Raw genomic sequence first — 8,158 nt, 5'->3', positions numbered from 1 at the left:
AAAAATGTCAGCCTGGTGAGAAACTGTCTCATATTACAGAGAAAAGCACACCGAAATGTATTTCTAAAGATATTTGGGACGAGAAATAAATAAAACATTACCAGAATCCTGATTCATATTTGATCAGCACTGCTGATCCGAGTTTACGTCTCTCTTTCGCCATCTGACATCTGACTCTTTCGTGGGCAGCAAAAAATGCGAAAGTACAATCTGTAGCTTGAATGATAGCCTTAGAGCAGGATAACACATGGAGGGAAGTTTAGAATCGGTCATTTGCATATATAACCTACACTGTCATAAAACAAAATGGTTTACAAGCAGCACAGTATTCCTTTAAAGATGGGGCGAATTAAAAGTGCTACGCTGATTTGTGAGCTGTACACATACTCTTTATAGCTACTGTCAACATGAACCTATTTCATAGCTAATCATTAACTCTCATTAGCGTACATTATTTCACAGTAAAAGTCAACAGCCTCACAACAGATCAGAATACATTTACAAAGGGGAAGAGCTACAATCTGAGAAGTTTAGAAATAGGGAAATGGGTTCCACATTTGTATCTACGGTATTTTATAATTTATAGTTATTGTTAATTGGTAGTCAGTCCTGATTTATGTCTTGTGATGGCAGCAAAAGATGAGTGCTTTATATACTGAAGTCAGGCCGCATGAATTATTTTAATATGAAATATGTTTTACTCGCCAACATAAGAGTTCATGGCTGAATGATCTACCCATCCATGTAGAGAAGAAGTTTTATACAGAAAGATATTTGAAGTATTAAAAGGATTTCAAAGATGCATTTTCATTCTAGAGCGCTATCAAGATGAATTTTCCTTTTTAATTTCATGTGAATCACTGACGGTACTGTGGAACTGTGTGTTACATCTTGTTGTTTGTGTCTGTTTATTATATCTTGCTATACCCAAGTGTCTCTTATCCGATGGTTCACAGTGTATAAGGGAGGATATCTGGCGGTTGGAAATGGTTGTTGCAGGCGATACTATAAGTGACTTCTGCACAATGTGTCTGGATTTTTCAAAACACGTGAATAAACACATGCAGCACAGCAAGTGAGGGAACAAACATGATATTGTGCAGGTCAGTTAGAAGCCAAGACATCCCGTCCTCAGTTAAGAGGAGCCTAGTAGTAGTCCTCCTACGAGTTTATCAGCGTAGGAGTGAAAACATTCTTTTGGACATAAATCTGATCTATGAATAAATGACTTGGTGTGCAGGCAATTAGACTTGTCTCTCCTTACTCGCCCACAGATACAGATATTAATTTCACATTTCAGAGGACATCGACAATGTCTCCAAGCAAGTCGGTACACTTTAACAAGCTTTGAGATAGGAAGACAGTGCAGCATCTGATGTTCTTCAGTGCCTTAAATTAGATTTTTTTTTTTTGTACAAAGCTTTATTGATAAAGTATTCTGTTCATTCTTTCTTACTCTCAGCTCACCAGACAAACAATCATGTTTTTCAAAGATGGTATCGCATGCTGCATTTTTCAAGTACTGCATCATGACTCAATATAACTAACGCTGTATTTAAATCCAATGGCTTTGAGGGATGGTGACCAAGCAGAGCCATGTCAGAGTCCCTGGCTCGTCTTTTTGACTGCAAATAAAGCTTGTATGTATACCATAACAACGGCCTCCCACCTTCATAAGCGTAGTTGTACTGCGTTATGTTTACATTGCATTGTATAGCTACTGGTATATAGCAAAAAACGTAGCACTGAAATAAATGAACACATAAAAATGTTAAAAAGTGACATTGCCAACTGTGAATATTATCTATTCACACGATGTGTCCCTTTTTTATCCAGGCAGTTGAATCTCATGTCCTTTCCACTCAAACCCTAATGATACACTGACTGATTACTCTTCATCAGACTCTCATACCTGGCTGGAGCCTGGCCCATCATCTTCCTTTTTCCTTTAATGGCAATCCTCATGATTAATTGAACCTATTTTTGTTTTACATGGCGGGTGACATGGTATGGCCGCTTATCAGTTTCCCGTCATTGGGTGGCGGGGCTTGACAATAGGTCTGCCGGCTAGGGTCGACATGACTTATCGGTATAATATATGGCCTCCGGGTTTTAGGTCCAGAATCCTTCCCACAGGTAATATTTCTTCATTTCTGGAGCCACGGTCGGTCCATCAGTCTGGCGGGTCTCCGCTCTTGAGTGTAACGCTATCCCGCTGAGCCCTGCGGCTGCTAAAGACCTAATCAGTAAATTTTTGACTGCATGAATTCAGGTGATATTCACAGATATGACTGAAAATTGTCACACACGCGTATACATACACATATGTATATGTATATATACATGAGGAACTTATTGTAATTGTAAATATACTGTGGGCCTAGTTTACTCTAATTGAGGATTTAAGCTTTAAAATTACTTTAAAAAAAATCTATTTTCCTGTGTGTAGAATTCTTCTCGCAATTTTGACATAAATGTCCCTTTCAAGACATTGACAATGTTGTGAAAAGGACTTTTGCAGCCTGTCTTATAGTAGAGATACTTGAGTTGTACACCTTTTACCTGTAATGAGTAAACCTGACAGCCAGATCAGGCTATACACTCCTTTTGTACTCCCTTTGACGGCACAGATGTCGTGCCCGCACCAGCTCAAAGACCTCATGACGAGCCTCGTCCAAGCCAAGATACAAACTGACTGTGAGATTAGCCAGACCATGACATGCCAGGGAAGGTGGGGAAGCTGGTGATAACGCTACCGGCAGCAGTCTGGGTCAGCTCGGTGCCAGGATAGAGGTTGGCAGGATTGGCATGCCTTACTTTCTGCACAGGAGATGCCAGGTACCGTGGAACAAGTGATGTGCGACCAGTGTCACTTCCTCAGTGTTCAAATTTGCATTTAGCAGAGGCTGTCTAATGTAATGCAACGTAACAAAGTAATGCATGGCACCGGGCAGCCTCTCGTGGTGTTGCTTGGCATCATAAGTCAGTGGCGGTAATAGGTTAAAAGCAGGAAACAATTTCTTGCCATCACACCTGTATTTGATTTAGATTTGCCCTGTGTGTGTGTGAAGAGGAGATGCAGCTTCAGCCACAGCAAGCACCTCGATGTTTGCCTGTAAGCCCGGGTTGAGAACTGCAAATCAGTCATCCAGCTTCACACCTCTTTGCATAAAGAACCTGCTACATCTGTCAAGTCCACACGCATGCTGCCCATTTATTTTCCCGAGAATCTCTCCAAACAAAACCTGCACATGTCACAGTTTGAAATCTCCTGTCATGTAACAGGTGAAAAATGACACTGCATCGGCGCGCCTCGCACATAATGCACCGAGGCTGCTTTTCGAGCTTTTCACATGATCGTTGTATGCCACACAAGGTGTGTTTACCAGACCGCAGATAATTCAAATGGATGGTGCACTGCGTGGCAAAGCTCAAGTGAGCAGGACTTCATTTTGTGAGCCATTTCACCACATCACTCACCATTATTCTCTACATCGCCCAATGTGTAGCCGTGTGACAGGTACCTTTCAGATGCCTCGCGGTGACATAAATACAGGTATTGGTGGCGAGATGTTTATGACGACGGTACAAAGAACGTTTTCTCCTTTGTTCGGTGACAAGCCGCGTTTATTTTCTCTCCCCCTACATAAGCTATGAATACATCTTGTTGTTTTTTTTTCTTTCAATTTAAATGTCCAGTACAGAAAGTAGGTAAAAGATAAAAGTCGAGTCTTTGAAATACAACATGCAGAAAAAATACGCCACGGTTCAACTTTTTATCTGCTTTTTCAGGGACCTCAGTGCATAATTAGCACCTCATTTGTGTGTGTGTGTCGCCATTTTTCTCATCTCCGTCTTCTACCGCGGATATTGTTTGTGAAACCAATGTCACAAGCAAGGCTTTCCAACTGTGGTAAACAGTGTCTTCCTGTAGCAGAAAAACATGACTTCTGCATCTGTGGAATATGAAATCCAGCAGTGAATTACTTTGAATGGATCTGCTCCCTAGGTGTTTTTTTTTTCCTCCCCACTGCTGAGCAGACCTTCACATTATACACTTTTATACATTTGTGCGAACACAGACACACACACACACGCACGCACACATTTGAATGGTTTCCCATTGTTGCCAGCAGCCCATGCATGTACCCAGTATGTACATTTTAAAGGCATCAATGCTATCTTTACCTTGCTGTTTAACTTTATCTACACATGAGTGAAGGCGCCATGTGATTCATAATGCTCTGTGCTTTCCAGCTACAGCACAGCCACTCAGTCCCATGCAAAGGTTAAGCCACAAGCAAGATACAAGCTCCAGGGCCAGTACTTCAGGAAGCGAGGGCAGACAACCACACAGACCATACATTATGCATTAAGATCTTACAGGCTTCTTGGAGTGAAACAACTAAAAACAGAGCAGAAATCCATGCAGAAACCAGAGCGCGCTTTTCTCTAGGTGTGGAGCGAGCTAGGTGGTTGGTTGGTTAATGAGACAGATGGACAACACAGATTGCTGACATTAGCCTGCTCTTGATCTAGATCATGATTCCTCATCAAGCTAATCATTTATCAGAAGATGCCGTCTTGTTTTTTTGGAAGGGGGAGAGGACAAGCTGTGCAGCCCTGGCTGCTTCAACACTTGACCGCATGGAAAAATGGCATCATGGAGTGTGTTGAAATGACAAAACATTAGGGGTCTGTTGCAAATGCTGCATTGACTGAACACATCTTAAGATACTTAGGAGCTCAGGAAATGTGGCTTTTTATGAAATGTTTTCCAAATTTGCCCATACCTTTTTTATTTTTTATTAACAAGGGCACTGATGCAAATGTGTTTAACTTGTATTACTATTAAAGGGTTAGTGTTGAAAAAAGCAGTTGGTAGCTGTAAATGTAACCACACTACACTACACTATGTACATTAAATGCTACATAGCTAGGCTGCTGTAGTACTTTCGTTAGCTGGGCATGCTAATTTTTGTAGAGACTCATCAGTTATATTCATGTGGTTTTGTTTGTTTTGTTTTGGAAGAGTGATGATGAGGGAACCATCCTTCAAATGCTAGATGTAGAGTATTCTCTACAGGGTCATGCACACTGCTTCAAACATGTAAAGATATCTTAAGCTTGAGAGCAATACAAGGCACTATGTTACTGTATGATGACGCAATGCTATTGGGCGTTAGCGGGCGCTAGCGAAGGGTCAGTTATGTGATCATTTGTTTCATTCTGTAACTAAAATACATGCAGTAAACTATTCATATTTTAAAGAATAGTCTTGCTGTAAGTGTGGATGTTATACTGCGTAGGGAATAGATTACATTTTTAAATATTCTGTTGTGGGGCTTTTAGAGCTATGACAAAAACTCATTAATTAAGAAGTCCTCATTCACTCAAGTATGAATGTTGCGGCCAGAAACAAACTGCACTGAAACAATCAATTGTGACAGTTTTGGTTCACTGTCACAGACTTTATACACTCAGCCTGAACGCTTTTGTTAATTTTATAGCTTTCTGAAGCATTGGGAACAGTTGTTCCCATCAAGTATTCATCCTTGTCTCTTGACTCAGAACGGGTTATGTATCTTCGTCCCCTACAAGAGCTTTTGTTCTTTTCTTGGAAAAAGCAATGTGGTGCAGTCAGTCAAAACATATTTTGTCATGCATGAAATGTTACAGTCCTAAGAGACTTTTTGTTAAGGAGCTAATGCTAAAAGTGATTGACTACACATGACATGAGCACATAGGCTAATGAGTAATGGAGCAAATATAACCATAACCCCTTTTACATCAAGACTGACAAGATTGTGATGTTCTGTATTAACAGGAGCTCTTATGAAAGTGGTTTGGGCCACATCCTCTGAGTACTCACATGACATCTTGTAGAGAACACAACAGATCACTTTACTGCCTTTGCAGAATCTGAACAAACTACGCTGCGGAGGAAATTTTCATATTTCTTGCAGTACACCATCAGGCATGACATATTGGCCTGCTCTGTGCCACCCATCTGTTCACAGCTGGCCGTAGTGGCAGTAGCCGGTGCAGGCCGAAGTCAGTGCCACAGGGGAAGAGTCTGGGAACGGGGGACTGCTGTAATGAGAGGCATCCACACAGCCTCCCCATCTACAGAAATATAACAGAAAGCAGACCAGTGTTTCCCCTCAGAGTTCCCCATCCCCTTTCATGACCTAGTGGGAGATGAATGGCTTCATTTTCTTTCGCCCTCGGTTAAAGTGGCATCTTGTCCACTCATTGCCCCCCTCACCAACTGATGTTGGAAGAATAAAGAGGAACATGCTGGTCACATGCCAGGGATCGAAAGAGATTGCTTTTTATATGTCAACAGAAAGACACACGAGCAAAGCAGGCAACATAAAGGCTCGCAGGCAAATTGGATTTGAGTAATGACTCACCCTGTCACAGCAGACAGAGACGTGAAATGAGCACCCGGGACTTTACCAGACTGTGGCGAACTAAAGCAAAACAGAGCAGTCAAAACAAAGCTGGGTTATTTAGTTTGCTATTTCTCAGAGTTTCTGGAGACTCACGCTTGTGGGTAAATGTCTCTTTGGTGCTGCGTGTCGCATACTGCAGTGAATAATTAGTCGCTCAGATGATTCAATAGCTCCCTTGCTCCATCTACAGCACAGACATCGGGAGGTAATTGGAGCAAAATGTATGCAAATGCATCAAAATCTCAAAATATCCTTGTTCATTGGCTTTTGTTCCCCAGAGAGCATCAGTAAAAAATATCTATATATACATACATATGCATAAATAATATGTTGGCAAAGTAAAAAAAAGATTGTTTGGGTTACTCGTTTGTTGAAAGCATTCCAGTCTTTGACAAGCAACGCTACCACAACCCAGGGGACAAAGCTGCAGATGATGCCAGCGTCAGGAAATGGACAAACAGAATTTAGGATGAAAGAGCCTTGCTGGCCTGATGTCATGCCGAATAGATCGACTTGTACATCACGGGAGACAATCGATGTTTGTTAAAAAACAAAAGCAGGCCACAGCTCACTTGAGTTCAAAGCTTAAATAACGAAGCTCGCTGAACAGTGTATATGACTAGACACTTTTTTTTTTTTTGCCGGACTTACTGGGTGATGTGGCCAGATGGCACCAGGTAAAAACAACAGTATCTGCAACTGCATTTATGTAACTCACAGACATGTTTATCAAATGTATTTTTGTCTGAGATTTTACCATAGTGATTGTGGAAAATGTATGAAATCACTGAATTGGGTAGAGATATTTGCCTGTAGTAATGTTGGTACACAAATGACTTAATTTATAGCAATTAATGACAATAAATCCAGATATATACACTCACTGCTAAAGATAAGGTTGCTTTTTCTTGGAGAAAGTGACATGTACAGCCTGTCAAAACATACATTGTTATGCATGAAATGTTACAGTCCTAAGAGGTTATTTAATAAGAAGCTAATGCTATAAATTAGCTGCTACCTGCATCTGTGAGCGCTTGTTTTTTTCTTGGAAAAAGAGAACTGCTTCACACTGAAAAGCGTGTTGAGGAGTAGCAGATGATCTACCTCTGACCACTGACTGCAGGACAAAGTCAAGCTATGACAAACAAAAGCTACGTCACAACTAGCGTATGTGTCAGATGTAGTCCAATGGAGTCCTCCTTTTGCACCTCTCGGTCTGGGCCTTGTCAAACAATCTCGCTGAGAAACCGACTACTGCGGTGTAGACGTTAATGGCCGTTTGTTGATCTGTGTCCACAGAACCACCAAAAAAGAATTTGGCAGGTAGCTGTGACACCCACATACCCAGGGACTCTTTGCATCTCTGAGATCATTGTGCATTTTTCTTTCAAAAAAATAACTTGCTAGTTATCGTATGATGCATGTCAGCTATTGAAAGTGGGAATAAATCAGATACTGGGAATAAAAATCTAATGTACTTTTTCTGAGCTGAGATTTTATAGCTGTAATTGAAAGAGCTAACGCTACAGCGAGTAATTTATGATTTCAAACCTGTTCCAATTGGAGTGTCAGTAGACATTGTGGTCTTTAAATAGGTATCAGTATTGCACTCTTCTCATTTGCATGATCTCATCTTGTTCACTCAAATGGAGGACTTTAACCTGACCCACACCCCAACCTCTTTCACTCAAGTAGGGCTG

Source organism: Sparus aurata, chromosome 10, assembly GCF_900880675.1.
Source record: "Sparus aurata chromosome 10, fSpaAur1.1, whole genome shotgun sequence".
Lineage (NCBI taxonomy): Eukaryota > Metazoa > Chordata > Actinopteri > Spariformes > Sparidae > Sparus > Sparus aurata.
The sequence above is the reverse complement of the archived record's forward strand: the minus strand, read 5'-3'. Positions refer to the sequence as shown.